Source organism: Triticum dicoccoides, chromosome 3A (assembly GCF_002162155.2).
Source record: "Triticum dicoccoides isolate Atlit2015 ecotype Zavitan chromosome 3A, WEW_v2.0, whole genome shotgun sequence".
Taxonomy (NCBI): Eukaryota; Viridiplantae; Streptophyta; class Magnoliopsida; order Poales; family Poaceae; genus Triticum; species Triticum dicoccoides.
Genome location: NC_041384.1, coordinates 60,544,528 through 60,564,058, shown reverse-complemented (window position 1 = coordinate 60,564,058; position 19,531 = coordinate 60,544,528). Strand labels below are relative to the sequence as shown.

Genomic DNA, 19,531 nt, shown 5'->3' with positions numbered 1-19,531 from the left:
ATCCTTGATCTGCTGCCATGTCTGCTTCATCCTCAGCTAGACTTACACATATACCAGGGCATCCAAGTCTGGAAATGCCAGGCGACCATCCACATATCATGCTATATAAGACACATACACCACAATGAGCAGCATGCGTCAAACATATATAGCTGCAATGACGCTTTGATATGGCCATCAGACCATGCCAGTTGCCAGATACCTTGCCCACATTAACATCAAACCGCCTAAGGGAGAAAACACTTTGCATTGTTTAAACACCAAGTTTCAAGGAAATGCTTCGACTTCAACATTCGACTAGTACTTCAGGTTTGACATTACAAATTCAAACCCATTGTCCAGTTTACAGTACCCACATTTGGGTTACAAATTCAGAGGCGACAAACCAAAAGTGAAAAAATACACTAAGGAACACACACATGACAGAGTCAAAAATTAGGACCACCCTGCAACTATTCCGCTTCATTCCCTCGGTCTACGATTTCAAAGCACGGGAAACTCTTGGCAGGTCACGCTGGTTCCCTCTCATAGTCACGATCTCATATGCGAGCCGCAGGTGATCAAACAATATCTGTGCACACAAATGAGGTCACATATTAATGAAACCTATGTTCATCACAAGTTACTACAACATTCATCAAAATGTGATGCCCGATACTTATCCTCTGATGATAGATCGCAGGTAGAGCCCATTGAACTCATGGATGTAGTGCACAATGTAAACGCTTCTCTCCTCCCTGTCAACAAATCATCATTTCAAGACCATTATCATCTATACTACATTACAAAAGTTGCTCTTGGCATAAACTCACCTAGCGCAAGGATCATGCTGGGACATAAAGGCATACAGGAAAGTCCATCCTTCCACTTCAACCAACCAGCCACCGAATATGTCTCTGAAGCATTGGCAGAATAGAAGCTAGAATCTTTTTGCATTGGCGATGTGCTTCCTTTCCATCTCATCAGTAGGGTGTGTCTCAGCTGGGTCCAAGACCGTGAAGATCTCCTTCTCGGGGTCCAGGATGTACAAGGACCAGCAACCCATGAAGTGCACTAGGAACATAAACTGAATTCAGTATTTACAATAGTAGTACGTCAGCATGAGACATCCAAAGATCTCAGGATTACCTTCTTCAGCCACTCAATCTTGTTTCCCATTAGCTTGGACTCCATCATCTTACAGATGTAATCCCAGTCAACTTCATCATCTGGTTTGCAAAGTTCTTCCTGCAGTTCCTACACCCAATCAGTTGTTTCTTTCCGAAAACGTAGCTACTACAAACCAAATGTTGATGAAAGAGATAGTTACCACAAAGCAGGGATCCAAAATCTCTCTCCATCTTGCTAGCCATCCATGGTATATATCATCAACTCTTTCGCAGTTAACATTTGATGGATGCCCCTGCAGCCATCCACTGTAATCTCACCTCTAGGCCCAAGCTCATCCTTAAGGTCCTGGTCCTGACAACACCACCGCAATTGGATTGAAGTGGCTAACCCAATTTCTGATGAAAAAATCACAAAACAGCTCATAAGTACAAATATCAATAAGTTCCTTGCGATTAGACTTACAAGATAGACGCCTTATTTCGGCAGCTTCCCGTCCGAACAGCCCATCATGTTGTCGTAGAACCACAAAACATCCCTAATTGACGGCTCATCATGGTTTAGACCGACTGGCGGAGGGAACTTCTCCCCACACTCACTCGTTACTGAAGGATCAACTGGTGGATTCCCTGAACCACTCGCCATAGCTGTTTCGTCCTTCTGAGAATCACCTCATACCGAATCCCGCACTTAGCAAGGTATTCGGCAATCTCAAGCTATCCGCACAAGCCCCTGCTCAGGCCATGTTTTCTGGCCAGATCCCTTGCCTCTGATCCTGATCCTCCACCTCGCTCCATCCGCACCCCCACCTGGGCTGATGTTCCAACACTAGCATCGTCCTCTTCTTACAACATAATTTACATTGATCCAGACATCGAGTTAATCTGCAACACTAATTTCTGAAAAGATGGTGAACGCGATCCTGACTTTAAAAGAAGGCACCTCTAAGCAAGGGCTGCAATGCCACGGCTTACTATTTAGATAGGGCCATTTAGATATGACAGAAAAATATTAAGGATTTTTGCTAAAGCAAACCAGTTTTTTGACAAAATGATGCACAGAGGAGACGAAGACAGTCACAGTTGAAAAATTACAGCACAAGAATGGGAGGGTTTGGGTGCAGACCTTTTCGTCCATCTAGGTGCCTCCAGAATGACTCGGTCGGTCGACTGCGCCGACCTCGTCGGAGATGCATCCCGACGCCGGTGGACACTAACTCCTTCTCTACCAGTCCCATCGCCGCCAAGCTGCTTAGCGCACCCAGACCCAGCATTCGAGTCTTCATGAACGGCAAGACCAGCTTCGTTGTTGGGCAAGAAGGCCATAGGAACCGGATCTGGCTGCTCGATGTTGTTGGCGAACTCCTCTCGCAATGGGAACCTGCAAGAAGACAACAACGACCGCCACCAAGATCTGTTCGTCAGGTTTCTTCCATCAATTGGACCGGCTGCAGAACAAATCACAATAAACTTCCACCTGATCTGCCGGAACTAACCTGTCAACGGCGTCGAGCAGGAAATTCAGCCCAGAACCCTCCATTTTTTCGCGTGGCCGCTGATGCAGCACGAGCGCCGCCGTCAGGACCTACTCAGAACGGGGACACCTTATCTGATCCCTGGCTCAGTTGGGCTTCTAATGATCTGGACCACGGACCAGAGTTATCGAGCGCAAACGCCGTCCAACCCATACGTTTTGGGCCCACGAAAGAGCAACTGTTTCGTACAGTATTCCATCGTACGCCCTTTTTTTCCCTCTCGCTGTCAGGCGCGCCACAGCGAATTATGTGGACCCCGAGCCAGGAACGTACGCCACAGATTTCGGGATCAGCTGGGCTCGGGCACCAAAACACCACGTCCCGTTAAAGGTTCATTTTCTTGGGCTAGCGTGCTGAAATTATGCACGCCGTGGCTTTGGTCCGTAATACGGAAAAACGTCTGCTTGTTTAAAGAGTTACCAGAATGTAACAATCTGTCGTTTGGTTGCCGACCAATTATTCTTTTAAGAACGTAAGCTTTCGGCTTCACCCGTCTGAGGTACATGTTCGGATGACCCGGTTGTAACAATCGCAGAGGCGCTCCCTGTACGCCCTAGCCGAACAATCGGGAACGTAGGGCATAAACACAAAAGCAAGGCAACCCAGCTTGACAAAAACTTAAGTCATAGAGGTGCATATAATGGCAAAAAAGGTATATAAGAGCAAACAACACATATATTGTGAGCTCCATGCTCGGAATAATAATAAGCTTCAGTTAAATAAGCCTCCAGTCATGGTGAGGTGTGTACATTTTAGGACGTGTACCCCTCAAGTGTTTGGTTAATTTATCCGAACATATTTTGGGAATTGTATAAAAATGAAAAAATAAAGAACAAAATGAAGAGGAGAAAAAAGAATGAAATAGAAGTATGACCGAACTTATGCGTAGAATCTTTGGAGCCGAGCAGCGTTCCATGGATTCGGCTCTAGGCGATTATCCGATGCATTACGAAAGTGATAGGCCCCTCCAGTGAGAACTTCATTTATAATGAAGGGGCCCTCCTATTTTGGTTTGAGCTTGTCATTCTTCTTCTCTGGGAGACGTTGCTACCTCTTGAGCATGCGTTGATTTTCCCTTAAAAAGGAAAGGGTGATGCAGCAAAGTAGCGTAAGTATTTCCCTCGGTTTTTTAGAACCAAGGTATCAATCCAGTAGGAGACTACACGCAAGTCGCCTAATACCTGCATAACCAATTAAGAACCTTGCAACCAACACGATAAAGGGGTTGTCAGTCCCTTCACGGTGCAAAAGTGAGACATGATACAGATAATAAGATAAATATTTTTGGTATTTTTGTTGTATAGATTGGAAAGTAAAGATTGCAAAATAAACAGCGACAGAAATTGGCAAGTTGACGGGAAACTAATATGATGTAAAATTGACCCGGGGGCCATAGGTTTCACTAGTGGCTTCTCTCAAGATAGCAAATATTATGGTGGGTGAACAAATTACTGCCGAGCAATTGATAGAAAAACACATAGTTATGAGAATATCTAGACATGATCATAAACATATGCATCACGTCCGTGTCAAGTAGACCGAAACGATTCTGCATGTACTACTATTACTCCACACATCGACCGCTATCCAGCATGCATCTAGAGTATTAAGTTCATAAGAACAGAGTAACGCATTAGGCAAGATGTCATGATATAGAGGAATAAACTCAAGCAATATAATATAAACCCCATCTTTTTATCCTCGATGGCAACAATACAATACGTGTAGGTTCCCTTTCTGTCACTGGATCGAGCATCGCAAGATTGAATCCAAAACTAAGCACTTCTTCCATTGCAAGAAAGATCAATCTAGTAGGCCAAACTAAACCGAAAATTCAATGAGACTTGCAAAGATATCAAATCATGCATATAAGAATTCAGAGAAGAATCAAATATTGTTCATAGATAAACTTGATCATAAACCCACAATTCATCGGATCTCAGCAAACACACCGCAAAAAGTATTACATCGAATAGATCTCCAAGAAAATCGAGGAGAACTTTGTATTGAGAACCAAAGAGAGAGAAGAAGCCATCTAGATGGACCCGAAGGTCTGTGGTAAACTACTCACACATCATCGGAGAGGCTAAGGTGTTGATGTATAAGCCCTCCGTGATCGAATCCCCCTCCAGCAGATCGCCGGAAAAGGTCCCCAGATGGGATCTCACGGGTACAGAAGGTTGTGGCGGTGGAAAAGTGGTTTCGTGGCTCCCCTGAATGTTTTCAGGGTATAAGAGTACATATAGGCGAAAGAAGTAGGTCGGTGGAGCTCTGTGGGGCCCACAAGGGGTGGGGGCGCGCCTACCCCCCTGGGCGTGCCTCCCTACCCCGTGGCCGCCTCGTTATTTCCTTGACCTCCACTCCAAGTCTCTTGGATTGCGTTTGTTTCAAAAAAGATCCTCGCGAAGGTTTCGTTCCGTTTGGATTCCGTTTGATATTCCTTTTCTACAAAACACTGAAATAGGCAAAAAAACAACAATTTGCACTGGGCCTTCGGTTATTAGGTTAGTCCCAAAAATAATATAAAATAATATAAAAGTGCATAATAAAGCCCATTAAACATCCAAAACAAATAATATAATAGCATGGAACAATCAAAAATTATAGATACGTTGGAGACGTATCAAGCATCCCCAAGCTTAATTCCTGCTCGTCCTCGAGTAGGTAAATGATAAAAACAGAAATTTTGATGTGGAATGCTATCTAACATAATTTTCAATATAATTCTCTTTATTGTGGCATGAATGTTTAGATCCAAAAGATTCTAGACAGAAGTTTAATGTTGACATAAAAATAATAATACTTCAAGCATGCTAACCAAGCAATTATGTCTTATCAAAATAATATAGCCAAAGAAAGCTTATCCCTACAAAATCATATAGTTTGGCCATGCTTCATTTTCGTCACATAAAATGCTCCCATCATGCACAACCCCGATGACAAGCCAAGCAATTGTTTCATACTTAGCCTTTTCAAACTCTTTCAACTTTCACGCAATATATGAGTGCGAGCCATGGACATATCACTATGGGTGAAATAGAATATGATGATGGAGGTTGTGTGAGAAGACAAAAAAGGAGAAAGTCTCACATTGACGCGGCTAATCAACAGGCTATGGAGATGCCCATCAATTGATGTCAATGCAAGGAGTAGGGATTGCCATGCAACGGATGCACTAGAGCTATAAATAAATGAAACCTCAACAAAAGAAACTAAGTGGGTGTGCATCCAACTTCCTTGCTCACGAAGACCTAGGGCATTTTGAGGAAGCCCATCACTGGAATATACAAGCCAAGTTCTATAACGAAAAATTCCCACTAGTATATGAAAGTGACAATATAGGAGACTCTCTGAGGGAGTCCTGGATTAGGGGGTCTCCGGACGGCCGGACTATATCCTTTGGCCGGACTGTTGGACTATGAAGATACGAGATTGAAGACTTCGTCCCGTGTCCGGATGGGACTCTACTTGGCATCGAAGGCAAGCTAGGCAATACAGATATGTATATCTCCTCCTTTGTAACCGACCTTGTGTAACCCTAGCCCCCTCCGGTGTCTATATAAACCGGAGGGTTTTAGTCCGTAGGACAACATACAATCATACCATAGGCTAGCTTCTAGGGTTTAGCCTCTCCGATCTCATAGTAGATCAACTCTTGTACTACTCATATTATCAAGAATAAATCAAGCAGGACGTAGGGTTTTACCTCCATCAAGAGGGCCCGAACCTGGGTAAAACATCGTGTCTCCTGCCTCATGTTACCATCTGCCTTAGACGCACAGTTCGGGACCCCCTACCCGAGATCCGCCGGTTTTGACACCGACACTCTCTATCATGAAGATCATGGTGCTACTTTGAAGCACAAGTGTGGAAAAAGGATAGTAACATTGCCCCTTTTATCTTTTTCTCTCATTTTTTTGTTTGGGCCTTTTTTCTCTTTTTTTATGGCCTCCTTTTTTTCGTCTGAAATCTCATCCCGACTTGTGGGGGAATCATAGTCTCCACCATCCTTTCCTCACATGGGATAATGCTCTAATAATGAAAATCATCACACTTCTATTTACTTACAATTCAAGAATTACAACTCGATACTTAGAACAAAAATATGACTCTATGTGAATGCCTCCGGCGGTGTACCGGGATGTGTAATGAATCAAGAGTGACATGTATGAAAGAATTATGAAGGTGGCTTTGCCACAAATACGATGTCAACTACATGATCATGCAAAGCAATATGACAATGATGGAGCGTGTCATAATAAACAGAACGGTGGAAAGTTGCATGGCAATATATCTCGGAATGGCTATGGAAATGCCATAATAGGTAGGTATGGTGGCTGTTTTGAGGAAGATATAAGGAGGTTTATGTGTGATAGAGCATATCATATCACGGGGTTTGGATGCACCGGCGAATTTTGCACCAACTCTCGAGGTGAGAAAGGGCAATGCACGGTACCGAAGAGGCTAGCAATGATGGAAGGTGAGAGTGTGTATAATCCATGGACTCAACATTAGTCATAAAGAACTCACATACTTATTGCAAAAATCTACAAGTCATCAAAACCAAGCACTACACGCATGCTCTTAGGGGGATATATTGGTAGGAAAAGACCATCGCTCATCCCCGACCGCCACTCATAAGGAAAGCAATCAAAGAACACCTCATGCTTCAAATTTGTCACACAACGTTTACCATATGTGCATGCTACAGGACTTGCCAACTTCAACACAAGTTTTTCTAAATTTCACAATTACTCAACTAGCACAAATCTAATATTACCACCTTTATATCTCACTACAACTATCAAGCATCAAACTGCTCATAGTATTTAATGCACTCTATATGGAAGTTTTTATTATACCCATCCTGGATGCCTATTATATTAGGACTAATTTTATAGCCAAAGCAAAGAACCATGCTGTTTTAAAAGACTCTCAAAATAATATAAGTGAAGCATGAGAGATCAATAATTTCTATAAAATAAAACCACCACGTGCTCTAAAGAGGTATAAGTGAAGCACTAGAGCAAAATTATCTAGCTCAAAAGATATAAGTGAAGCACATAGAGTATTCTAATAAATTCCGATTCATGTGTGTCTCTCCAAAAGGTGTGTACAACAAGGATGATTGTAGTAAACTAAAAAGCAAGACTCAAATCATACAAGATGTCCGAAGCAAAACACATATCATGTGGTGAATAAAAATATAGCCTCAAGTAAAGTTATCGATAGACGAATACGAAAGAGGGGATGCCTTCTGGGGCATCCCCAAGCTTAGGATTTTGGTTGTCCTTGAATTTTACCTTGGGGTGCCTTGGGCATCCCCAAGCTTAGGCTCTTGTCACTCCTTGTTCCAAAATCCATCAAATCTTTACCCAAAAACTTGAAAACTTCACAACACAAAACTCAACAAAAAATCTCATGAGCTCCGTTAGTATAAGAAAACAAACCACCACTTTAAGGTACTGTAATGAACTCATTATTTACTTATATTGGTGTTAAAACTACTGTATTACAACTTCTTGTGGTTCATACCCCCGATACTAGCCATAGATTCATCAAAATAAGCAAACAACACACGAAAAACAGAATCTGTCAAAAACAGAACAGTCTGTAGTAATCTGTAGGTTCCGAATACTTATGTAACTCCAAAAATTCTGAAACATTAGGACGTCCTAAATAATTTTTATATTGATCTACTGAAGTTGGAATTGGTATTTTATCGCTCTTTGGTAAAAAATGAAAATTATTCTCGTGAGCGCATACTTTCTGTTTTTTTCAGCAAGATCAAACAACAATCACCCAAGAAGATCCTAAAGGCTTTACTTGGCACAAACACTAATTAAAACATAAAAAACACAATCATAACATAGGATATATGATTTAGTTATTACTAAACAGGAACAAAAGGCAAGGAACAAAAATAAAATTGGGTTGCCTCCCAACAAGTGCTATCGTTTAACGCCCCTAGCTAAGCATAAAAACAAGAATAGACCTAAGTATTGTCATCTTTGGTATGCAATCCATAAGTGGCTCTCATAATTGATTCATAAGGTAATTTAATTTTATTTCTAGGAAAGTGTTCCATGCCTTTCCTAACGGAAATTGGAATCTAATATTTCCTTCTTTCATGTCAATAATTGCACCAATCTATCTAAGGAAATGTCTACCAAGAATAATAGGACATGTAGGATTGCAATCTATATCAAGAACAATGAAATCTACGGGCACATAATTCCTATTTTCAACAATAAGAACATCATTAATCCTTCCCATAGGTTTCTTAATGGTGGAATCCGCAAGATGCAAATTTAAAGAACAATCATCAAATTCACGAAAACCTAACACATCACACAAAGTTTTTTGGAATCATGGAAACACTAGCACCCAAATCACATAAAGCATATCATTCATGATCTTTAATCTTAATTTTAATAGTAGGTTCCCACTCATCATAAAGTTTTCTAGGGATAGAAACTTCTAATTCAAGTTTTTCTTCATAAGATTGCATTAAAGCATCAACGATATGTTTAGTAAAAGCTTTGTTTTGATCATAAGCATGAGGAGAATTTAACATGGATTGCAACAAGGAGATACAATCTATCAAAGATAAATTATCATAATTAAATTCCTTGAAATCCAAAATAGTGGGTTCATTGATATGTAAAGTTTTGACCTCTTCAATCCCACTTTTACCATTTTTTGCATCAAGATCTAAAAACTCCGAATCATTGGGACGCCTTTTAGCTAAAGTTGACTCATCTCCAGTCCCATCATTATCAAGATTCATATTGCAAAACAAAGATTTAATAGGAGACACATCAATCACTTTTAGATATTCATCCTTATTATCGTGAAAACTAGAAGAACATGCTTTGATAAAGCAATCTTTTTAGCACGCATCCTAGCGGTTCTTTCTTTGCACTCATCAATGGAAATTATCATGGCTTTGAGAGACTCATTGATATCATGCTTAGGTGGAATAGATCTAAGTTTCAAAGAATCAACATCAAGAGAAATTCTATCCACGTTCCTAGCCAACTCATCAATCTTAGGCAAATTTTTTTCAAGCAAAGCATTGAAATTCTTTTGCGAAACCATAAATTCCTTAACACTGGTCTCAAAATCAGAGGGCGTCTTATTAAAATTTCCATAAGAGTTGTTGTAGGAATTACCATAGTTAGTAGAGGAATTACTAGGAAACGACCTAGGATTAAAGTTTCCTCTGTAAGCGTTGTTACCAAAATTGTTCCTACCAACAAAATTCACATCCATAGATTCATTATTATTCTCAATCAAAGTAGACAAAGGCATGTCATTAGGATCAGAAGAAAGACTCTTATTAGCAAACAATTTCATAAGTTCATCCATCTTTCCACTCAAAACATTAATTTCTTCTATAGCGTGAACCTTTTTACTAGTAGATCTTTCGGTGTGCCATTGAGAATAATTAACCATAATATTATCTAGGAGTTTAGTAGCTTCTCCCAAAGTGATTTCCATAAAAGTGCCTCCCACGGCCGAATCTAAAAGATTTCTAGAAGCAAATTTCAATCCAGCATAAAAAAATGTATAATCATCCATAAATTCAAACCATGTGTAGGGCAATTACGTATCATTAATTTCATCCTCTCCCAAGATTATGCAACATGCTCATGCTCAAGTTGCTTAAAATTCATAATATCGTTTCTAAGAGAGATGATCTTAGCGGGAGGAAAATACTTAGAGATAAAAGCATTTTTGCACTTATTCCATGAATCAATACTATTTTTAGGCAAAGAAGAGAACCAAGTTTTAGCACGATCTCTAAGCGAAAACGAAAATAGCTTCAATTTAACAATATCATTATCCAAATCTTTCTTCCTTTGCATATCACACAAATCAACGAAGCTGTTTAGATGGGTAGCAGCATCTTCACTAGGAAGGCCAGAAAATTGATCTTTCATAACAAGATTCAACAGAACAGTATTGATTTCACAAGATTCAGCATCGGTAGTAGGAGCAATCGGAGTGCTAATAAAATCATTATTGTTGGTATCGGAAAAGTCACATAATTTAGTATTATCTTGAGCCATCATGACAAACAATCAATCCAACACACAAGCAAACAAGAGGCAAGCGAAAAGAGACGAACGGAAAAAGGGCGAATAAAACGGCAAAGGTGAAGTGGGGGAGAGGAAAACGAGAGGCAAATGACAAATAATGTAATGCAAGGGATAAGAGTTTGTGATGGGTACTTGGTATGTCTTGACTTGAGCGTAGATCTCCCCGGCAACGGTGCCAGAAATCCTTCTTTCTACCTCTTAAGCATGCGTTAGTTTTCCCTTGAAGAGGAAAGGGTGATGCAACAAAGTAGTATAAGTATTTCCCTCAGTTTTTTAGAACCAATGTATCAATCCAGTAGGACACTACACGCAAGTCGCCTAGTACCCGCACAAACAATTAAGAACCTTGCAACCAACGCGATAAAGGGGTTGTCAATCCCTTCACGGCCACTTGCAAAAGTGAGATCTGATAAAGATAATAAGATAAATATTTTTGGTATTTTTGTTATATAGATTGGAAAGTAAAGATTGCAAAATAAACGACAACAAAAATTGGCAAGTTGACGGGAACTAATATGATGTAAAATTGACCCGGGGGCCATAGGTTTCATTAGTGGCTTCTCTCAAGATAGAAAATATTACGACAGGTTAACAAGTTACTGCCGAGCAATTGATAGAAAAGCGCATAGTTATGAGAATATCTAGGCATGATCATAAACATAGGCATCATGTCCGTGTCAAGTAGACCGAAACGATTATGCACCTACTACTATTACTTCACACATCGACCGCTATCCAGCATGCATCTAGAGTATTAAGTTCCTAAGAACAGAGTAATGCATTAGGCAAGATGACATGATGTAGAGGGATAAACTCAATCAATATGATATAAACCCCATATTTTTATCCTCGATGGCAACAACACAATACGCATCGGTTCCCTTTCTATCACTGGGTTCGAGCACTGCAAGGTTGAACCCAAAGCTAAGCACTTCTCCCATTGCAAGAAAGATCAATCTAGTAGGCCAAACTAAACCAAAAATTCGAGGAGACTTGCAAACATATCAAATCATGCATATAAGAATTCAGAGAAGAATCAAATATTGTTCATAGATAAACTTGATCATTAACCCATAATTCATCAAATCTCGGCAAACACACCGCAAAATGTATTACATTGAATAGATCTCCAAGAACATCGAGGAGAACTTTGTATTGAAAACCAAAGAGAGAGAAGAAGCCATCTAGCTAATAACTATGGACCTGAAGGTCTGTGGTAAACTACTCACACATCATCGGAGAGGCTAAGGTGTTGATGTAGAAGCCCTCCGTGATCGAATCCCCCTCCGGCATATCGCCGGAAAAGGTCCCCAGATGGGACCTCACGGGTACAGAAGGTTGTGGCGGTGGAAAAGTGGTTTCGTGGCTCCCTGGATGTTTTGAGGGTATAAGAGTATACATAGGCAAAAGAAGTAGGTCGGTGGAGCTCCGTGGGGCCCACGAGGGTGGGGGCACGCCTACCCCCTTGGGCGCGCCTCCCTACCTCGTGGCCGCCTCGTTGCTTCCTTGACCTCCACTCAAAGTCTCCTGGATTGCGTTTGTTCCAAAAAAGATCCTCGCGAAGGTTTCGTTCCGTTTGATATTCCTTTTCTGCGAACACTAAAATAGGCAAAAAAACAACAATTTGCACTAGGACTTTGGTTAATAGGTTAGTCCCAAAAATAATATAGAAGTCCATAATAAAGCCCATTAAACATCCAAAACAGATAATATAATAGCATGTAACAATCAAAAATTATAGATACGTTGGAGACGTATCAGGTGTAAAACGAGTTCACCGACATTATACGTCTTAGCCCACACTTCTCTGCTTTGGTATCTCCGAGATTGTTGTTGATAGAATGCGGAACAGGCTTTTGCAATATTGCGCTCCTCCTCTAGGCCGTCTAGGTCGTCCTGCCAATCGAGCTCGGCTTCTATATCTTCATACATGCACACTCGAGGTGAGTCATGAATAATGTCGCAGGGCAGGACAGCCTCTGCGCCGTACACCATGAAAAAGGGTGTGTATCCGATAGTGCGATTGGGCGTGGTCCACAGTCCGCAAAGTACGAAATCAAGTTCCTCGACTCAGTGTTTATTTGACTCCCATAGGTATCGCACTAGTATGGGTTTGAAGATAGGCGTGCACAAGGGGTAGGCGTGCCCCCCACCCTCATGGACCCCACGGAGCTCCACCGACCTACTTCTTTTGCCTATGTATACTCTTATACCCTCAAAACATCCAGGGAGCCATGAAACCACTTTTCCACCGCCGCAACCTTCTATACCCGTGAGATCCCATCTTGGGGCCTTTTCTGGCGATCTGCCGGAGGGGGAATCGATCACGGAGGGCTTCTACATCAACACCATAGCCTTTCCGATGAAGCGTGAGTAGTTTACCACAGACCTTCGGGTCCATAGTTATTAGCTAGATGGCTTCTTCTCTCTCTTTGATCTTCAATACAAAGTTCTCCTCGATATTCTTGGAGATCTATTCGATGTAATACTCTTTTGCAGTGTGTTTGTCGAGATCAAATGAATTGTGGATTTATGAACTTGATTATCTATGAATATTATTTGGGTCTTCTCTGAATTCTTATATGCATGATTTGATATCTTTGCAAGTCTCTTCGAATTATCGGTTTAGTTTGGCCTACTAGATTTATCTTTCTTGAAATGGGAAAAGTGCTTAGCTTTGGGTTCAATCTTGCGGTGTCCTTTCCCATTGACAATAGGGGCAGCAAGGCACGTATTGTATTGTTGCCATCAAGGATAAAAAGATGGGGTTTATATCATATTGATTGAGTTTATCCCTCTACATCATGTCATCTTGCTTAATGCGTTACTCTGTTCTTATGAACTTAATACTCTAGATGCATGCTGGATAGCGGTCGATGTGTGGAGTAATGGTAGTAGATGCAGAATCGTTTCGGTCTACTAGACACGGACGTGATGCCTATATTCATAATCATTGCCTTAGATATCTTCATAACTATGCACTTTTCTATCAATTGCTCGGCAGTAATTTGTTCACCCACCATAATACATGTTATCTTGAGAGAAGCCACTAGTGAAACCTATGGCCCCCGGGTCTCTTTCTTATTATATTGCATCTCTTTTATTTACATCGCATCTTGTTTACTATTTTGCAATCTTTACTTTCCAATCTATACAACAAAAATACCAAAAATATTTATCTTACTATCTTTATCAGATCTCAGTTTTGCGAGTGACCGTGAAGGGATTGACAACCCCTTTATTGCGTTGGTTGCAAGGTTCTTAATTGTTTGTGCAGGTACTAGGTGACTTGTGCGTTGTTTCCTACTAGATTGATACCTTGGTTCTCAAAAACCGAGGGAAATATTTACACTACTTTGCTGCATCACCCTTTTCTCTTCAAGGGAAAACCAACGCATTCTCAAGAGGTAGCAAGAAGGATTTCTAGCGCCGTTGCCGGGGAGATCTATGCCAAGTCAAGACATACCAAGTACCCATCATAAACTCTTCTCCCTCGCATTACATTATTTGCCATTCGCCTCTCGTTTTCCTCTCCCCCACTTCTAAAACGATTTTTGAAAAGATTCGCCTTTGCTTTGCCCCTCTTCCGTTTGATCTTGTGTTACCATGTGCCTTTTTTTGCTTGCATCTTCGCTTGCTAAAAGTTTATGGATCCTCATCCACTTGCTAATCTTTTTAAGAGATCCAATTATGATGAGCCAATTGCTAGTGAGTTATGTGCAGTAGATTATCTTTATGAGGTTTTGCTTGAAATCTGTGAATCTGAAAATTGTGATGACGTGCTTTATGAAGTGATTCACGGTAGATCTTTGAATGAAAAACATGATTGCAAAAATTCTATTAATGTCAATTGTGCTGATAATATGCAAAACCCTAAGCTTGGGGATGCTAGTTTTGCTATGTCCACTACTTGTTGCAATGATCATGATTGGGGTGATTCTTGTTATAATCTTGAAAATTTATTTAAGCCCCATGATGAATATGAGATTGATAATAATCTTTGAAATTATATTGAAAGTGGGTTTGGAAGAGTGTCGACTTTAGATCCCACATATTTGGAGAATATTCAATCCTGTGAATTTTTTGATAAAAGTGGGTTCAGAGAGGTCATGACTTTTTTTATGATAATCCCACTATTTTGGAAGAGTTTCAACTTTGCATGCATATGGATCATGAAGATAAAAATTTATGTGATAGTTATATTGTTGAATTTGATTATGATCCTACATGTAATTATTATGAGAGAGGAAAATATGGTTGTAGAAATTTTCATGTTACAAAATTACCTCTCGTTATGTTGAGATTGCTTTTGTTTCTTTCTTCTTCCTTGCATATGCTAGTTTTTGCTTTCCTTGATAATTTGTTTGCTTATAAGATGCATATGCATAGGAAGTATGTTAGACTTATATGTGTTTTTCACATGCTACATGATGCTCTCTTTGTGTTTCAATTACTATCTTTCATGTGAGCATCATTAAAATTATCAATGCCCAGCTTAATGGATTAAAACAAAAGCGCTTGTTGGGAGGCAACCCAATTTTATTTTTGTTCTTTGCTTTTTTGCTTATGTTTACTAATAAATAATTCATCTAGATTCTGTTATGATTGTGTTTTTTATATTTTAATTAGTGTTTGCACCAAGTAAAGCCTTTACGATCTTCTTGGGTGATTATTTTGTTTGATCTTGCTGATAAAAACAGAAAGTATGCGCTCATGAAAATAATTTTGACTTTTTACCAGAGAGCGATAAAATACCAATTCCAACTGCAGTAGATCAATATACAAATTATCCTGGTCTTCCTAATTTTTAAGAATTTTTGGAGTTACAGAAGTATTCAAAACATCCCGATTGCTACAGACTGTTCTGTTTTTGACAGATTCTGTTTTTCGCGTGTTTTTTGCTTCTTTTGATGCACCTATGGCTAGCATCAGGGGGTATGAACCATAGAGAATTTGGAATAGAGTAGGTTTAACACCAATATAAATAAAGAATGAGTTCATTACAGTACCTTAAAGTGGTGGTTTATTTTTTTATACTAATGGAGCTCATGAGATTTCCTGTTGAGTTTTGTGTTGTGAAGTTTTCAAGTTTTTGTTGGGGAAAGCAGTAATTTCAAAAACTTTCCTACGCACACGCAAGATCATGGTGATGCATAGCAACGAGAGGGTAAGAGTGTTGTCCACGTACCCTCATAGACCGTAAGCGGAAGCGTTATGACAACGCGGTTGATGTAGTCGTACATCTTCATGATCCGACCGATCCTAGTACCGAAAGTATGACACCTCCGCGATCTGCACACGTTCAGCTCGGTGATGTCCCACGAACTCTCGGTCCAGCTAAGTGTCGAGGGAGAGCTTCGTCAGCATGATGGCGTGATGACGGTGATGATGATGCTACCGGAACAGCGCTTCGCCTAAGCACCGCTACGATATGATCGAGGTGGATTATGGTGGAGGGGGCACCGCACATGGCTAAGGGATCAATGATCAACTTATGTGTCTATGGGGTGCCCCCTGGCCACGTATATAAAGGATGGAGGGAGGAGGAGGTCGGCCCTCATAGGGCACGCCCAAAGTGTGGAGTCCTACTAGGACTCCCTAGTCGAAGTAGGATTCCACGTCCCACATGGAATAGGAAAAAGGGAAGGGAGAAGGAGAAGGAAGGAAGGGGGCGCCCCCTTTCCCTACACTACTAGGGAAAAGCCTAGCAGCAGCGCAGGTTTTGGGCCTATTAGTAGCGCGGGGACCGACGCTACTAATAAGGCGCTACAGCTAACGTATAGCAGTAGCGCCTGTTGTCCCACGCTACTGCTATACATGAATAGGTGTAGCGCTCTTTAGAAAAGGGCGCTGCTGATATTATCTGCAGCGCTGTTTACTGGGAAGCGCTACTGGTAAGGCGACGCTACTGCTAAATTTCCCCCCCTCGCTACTACTAGTTTTATTAGTTCTTTTACCTGCATATTTGTTTTGTATTTGTTTTGTATTTGAATAGGCTTTATACAATAATCTTTAGCATATCATACACATACAAATGTAATCATAGCATATACATACAATTAGTCTCATCAAATCATGTCATCATCATAATCATCATCCAACACAAAGTGGTCTCTCATCATCATCTCAAAAATAGCGATACAAGTCTCGATTACTTGCAAATACATCGTCATCCATCTAAACAATGATATACACGAGAAGAGCTATCACTTTGAGTACATGAGTTCGTATCCCTCTCTCGCATTAGTGTGAACCTAAACTAACTACTGCCTGTCGCTCGGAAACCGGAAACCGGTACACCTGGGCCTGACACTCCGGCCACTTATCGTATATATACTCCTGGCGTAGCACTTCTTCGCCATCTATGATCTATGCACCTACATCATCACATGAGTCGATGATATGCAACATATATAGTTGAGCAACAGAAAGAGACAGACTTGGCAAAAATAGAAACAACATATCATAAGCATAAATAACAAAGTTCATCGTACCCCAAAATGCCCTAACTAGAGTGATTTTCGCTAGTCGAGGAGGAGGACGGTTTAATTACATCACAAATAAAGTTTCACCGTGCATAACTCAAAGTTTTTTCATACAGAAAGTATGGACTAAATGAACACATTGTCATATATCAACAATCACTCCAACATGTCGTTCCATCCATCCAAGTCAGGGAGATAGTCCTTGAGCTTAGTGAAAGGCTTCATGTCGAGATGCTGAGAGGCTATCCATGTTCGGATGTCTTCCCATGACATTTGTCCTTCTCCGTAGAACATCCCTGTTTTTCCGACGACCTCCTTCATGATGATTTGGGCAAGTTCGCGCTGGATGTTATAGAACTCAGCTCGAAGTCGATGATCCTCGATATCTCCTATGTCCTTTGCCCATTGCAAAATATGGGCATCGCCAGATCTAGGTGACATGCGAAGGTTCTGGTGATCCCGTCTGTACTCCAGCATGTGGTGTAGGACATAGAATCCATCATTAAGAGAATCGTTCGGTTGCTGGATGCAGCAGAAGCGGTCTTATGGCCGAAGGCGGCCCTGCCGCCCCTTGTCTTCTTGTCCCTGACCTCTTCAGCCCTTGCTTGGTAGTAAAACATAGCACTGTGGAGAACATCCTTGATGTGGGTGTAATCCTTTTTGTGAATGTTCTTCGACGAGTCCAAGTAAAGAGCGTGGGAGAATCGGGGGTAGAGGATCATGAGGACGGCGCGCCCGTCGCTACGCAAAATAAGTACACCTCAAATTAATTAGCCTCCACCGTGCAAATGAATGATTGAAATCGAAGGAAGGATAGCAGCGCAGATGACTTACACGGGATGATAAGGCACGAGAATGGCCTCCTTGTCCTTATTGGTGAGCATGAAATTGACGATGTAATCCCTCGCGTATTCACGGTGCTTTGCGCAGACTCCCAAGAAGCCCTCGTGCATGTAGTACGGGTTAGCGACATAGATATGAGATATCTGCTCAACCCCGATGATGTAGTTCATGTGCAAGGCATAAAGGCGGACAAACGTAAAATCCAGCTTCTTCACGTGAAACATGTCGAATATGTAATCGAATCGGAGGAAGAACTTATCCGCGGGGAAGCTGTCGACGTACGACATTTGCCGCGGAACATTAACCATGTAGAGTGGGTATCCTGGATCTTTCGAGGCGATGAGGCCTTTCTCTACCTGCAGCACATCGTCATGAAGTCTCCTTAGATCGCCGAATCTGGCCTGTAGCGCTATTGCAGGTAGGATTGGTTGACCGGGGATATGCCATTTATCCGCATTGGGGATATCTATACGGTCCTGAAGCCGAGGCTGCTGAGGCGGCTGGATCATAGAATTAGCTTTTTTGCCTTTCCTCGCTCTCTTCCTAGACTTCTTTACTACCGGAAGGTCATCCATAATACGTTGAGACGACAATTCAGGCACCGACTCATGACGCTAAAACCCTGAGGAGGTGCCATTATAGACATACTGTTCAGCGCCATCGTCGTCCTCATCCTCATCCATGGCGACGTCATCAGCGACTAATGGAGCCTCCTCCTTACCCTGTCCGCTATCACCCAACCCGACACCCGACGCTAATTGGGTAGGTGGGGTGTTGATGTTCATACCTTGCTGAGGCTGCGTGCTCGTGGGTGTGCTCTCGGCCGCCTCCAGACAAAGCAGACTCTTTGGCCACAATAGGACCCACCCATTGCAACAATCACCAAGCCGCCGCGGTGTCTTGTCGTCATCCCCAGCTAGTATTGGAGGAGGCAAATTCTCGTGGCCCGGTTTGACACTGGCCACGGAAACCCTGAAGACGTTCAGGGTGATCGGTCGGCTGTGGAACAATGGTTCCTTCGGCTTCATTATCGTCGCCTTCCCCACGTCCACCTTCTGGTCGCCGATGGTGTACAATATGGTGCACGGGGTTTCGTCGGCCTGCAAAGAAAAGTCTGCGACATGAGACATCAGAAAGGCAACGAAAACATGAGATTATACATTTATATTGAAGGGGGCCGGTGTGATAGATACCGTGAGGGCGTCGAGCTCAGCCAAAGACGAAGCACCACCGAGCACGTCCGGTGCGGGAGCCGGTGCGGGAGCCGGTGCAGGAGCCGGTGCGGGAGCAGGTGCTGGTGCAACGCTAGTCGAGCTGCTCCCCAAGAAGTCAGCAAGGGGAAAGTCCTCTGCATTTTTTTCTGGATGTTGCCTTGTCCAAGTGAAAACGCCCGTCACCAAGGAAGTAGACAAATCTGCAACCACCTGTTTTGCAGCAGCTACCACTGTTGCGACTGT

The 19,531-nt window shown here is 41.8% G+C and overlaps 1 long non-coding RNA gene across 7 annotated transcripts; it reads right to left on the bottom strand.

The window, feature by feature from the left end:
- Positions 1 to 255: 255 nt before the first annotated feature.
- On the bottom strand, positions 256 to 2,741 carry LOC119267120. 7 transcript variants are annotated; one of them, XR_005132283.1, is made up of 6 exons: positions 2,603 to 2,741; positions 1,573 to 2,487; positions 1,310 to 1,461; positions 1,129 to 1,227; positions 813 to 1,053; positions 256 to 737 (listed from the first exon to the last, which is right to left on the bottom strand). It is a non-coding gene; the product is annotated as an uncharacterized LOC119267120 (long non-coding RNA). The 7 variants fall into 7 exon arrangements; XR_005132284.1 differs by having other exon boundaries at positions 1,310 to 2,006; positions 2,233 to 2,487; XR_005132287.1 differs by having other exon boundaries at positions 1,310 to 1,999; positions 2,233 to 2,487.
- Between the last annotated feature and the right edge of the window lie 16,790 nt (positions 2,742 to 19,531).